Below are 1841 nucleotides of genomic sequence, written 5' to 3'. Positions count from 1 at the left end.
CTCTCGCCATTCACCCCAATGTGCACTTGTAGATTTGGTTGCCTTGAATCTAACTAAGCCAGACAATTCAAGGAAAAAATGGTGAAGTAACAACTAATTTAGTGGTACTTCAAATTGTGGTCTTTTCCCCCACCACATCTGCTATTTATTTTTTAGAATCCTCAAATAAATGTCCTCCTCCATGCATTCTGTCCAGAATTTATAACTGGATTCAGTGGGAGAGACAGAGTAGAACATACTCTAAATGACTCTCTCCATATTTAGCCTCATCTCTGCACTTACAAAATATGGCAATAAAAAGCTATACTTCTATTAAGATTTTAGTGATGCTAACTTCTCATCCTAGAGAACAGAAACAATCTGAGGACAAAACACTATAAATGACAAAATATAAATAAATGCTGAAAAGCAAATATTGTACGGGACTTATGATGATGACCATTACTTAATGAATTTGAACTTACAAGGTCAAAAAATGGTTGCAAATATATCCAGGGAACACTTACCATACCAAGAAAGGAAAAAATAAACATGATGCTTTCTGTATCATACCTCATTTAGTCTTTATAACATCCTGAAGAGTAGGTTCTGTTTATATCCCCATTTCACAAATGAGAAAACTGAGGCACATAAATAAACTTATCTTGCTCAAGGCCACACAAGAAGTAGTAAAGCTTGCAGTAATATCGAAGTCGTTTGATTCCAGGGCCTGTGTGCTTAACTACTTCACTGTATTGCTTCTTCCATATGTTAGGGTATCTGGCATCTCACAAATGGAGCTGTCTTCAAAATATCAGATTTACTACATCCTCAGTGAAAATTTTCCATAGTCCTACCTCATTTGCACTGCTAGCAAGATGAAAAACATTCCTTTTGGGCAAGTAAAATGGTCACTTTTTATAGACAAATCTTTCACATGTTGAATAAGTCTTGTAAAAACAACAAAATTTCATATATGTTGAATAATACATATGTATGTTGTTTCACTTTATGTATTTGGCTTGCAAGAAAGAAAACAATCTTTTTATTATAAAATATCATATGGTCAGAAACTCATCAAAGTTTAAAGAAAACACCACCATCCTCCAACCTAGAGATAGCCTATGTTAACATCACAGGTTCTGTGACTGTATATATTATTTTACATAAATCAGAGACGTTGAAAGATATAGACTACCCATGTCACTTATAGATGACAAAATTATACTAGTAAATATATAAAAAAAGTTTTATCTAAAATAAAATAAAAAAACCCCACAAATTAATATACTGTGATAACCATTTTCCATCACTAATGTTAGCAAAAGAATATGTGATTTTATATTAGTGATATTTGGCAGTACAAGAATTATTTTAAATTTGTGAAAGTGTAAATTAGTACCATAATATTACTTATAGGAGCCTCTTCTGTGAAAATTATTAAAGCATGCAAAGATACATGTACTAAGATTCTCATTTCAATGCTATTTTAAACTGATAAGAACAGATACTACACTTGATCTTGGACAAAAGGCCGAGAAGCAATTCAATGCTATTTTAAACAATAGCAAAAGTCCAGAAACATCTTCAGTGTCTTAAATGTTTGAAAACAAAGGAATAATTAAATAAAATCTAGTGTACATATATATGAACATAATATGGTCTTTATTATTTATTTATTTATTTTATTTCTTAGGACATGAGTAGATCCTCACAAAACAAATTTTTAATAAGGACACTTTTTTTAAAATGTGTGCTTTTCCATACATTCCTGGCCCTTGAAAGTCCAATGAAAGTTTCTAGGCATGTCTCAATCTACAGGGAAAACATACAACACAGGGAAGTCTCAAATACATTTTTCC

At 31.7% G+C, this 1841-nt stretch overlaps 1 non-coding gene across 1 annotated transcript; it reads right to left on the bottom strand.

Annotated features, from left to right (window-relative positions):
- Positions 1 to 1332: 1332 nt before the first annotated feature.
- On the bottom strand, positions 1333 to 1525 carry LOC118622176. Its single transcript, XR_004957983.1, has one exon. It is a non-coding gene; the product is annotated as a U2 spliceosomal RNA (small nuclear RNA).
- Between the last annotated feature and the right edge of the window lie 316 nt (positions 1526 to 1841).

Source organism: Molossus molossus, unplaced genomic scaffold (assembly GCF_014108415.1).
Source record: "Molossus molossus isolate mMolMol1 unplaced genomic scaffold, mMolMol1.p scaffold_m16_p_8, whole genome shotgun sequence".
NCBI lineage: Eukaryota > Metazoa > Chordata > Mammalia > Chiroptera > Molossidae > Molossus > Molossus molossus.
Note: the sequence above shows the minus strand (reverse complement) of the source record. Positions and strands in the feature narration are given on the sequence as shown.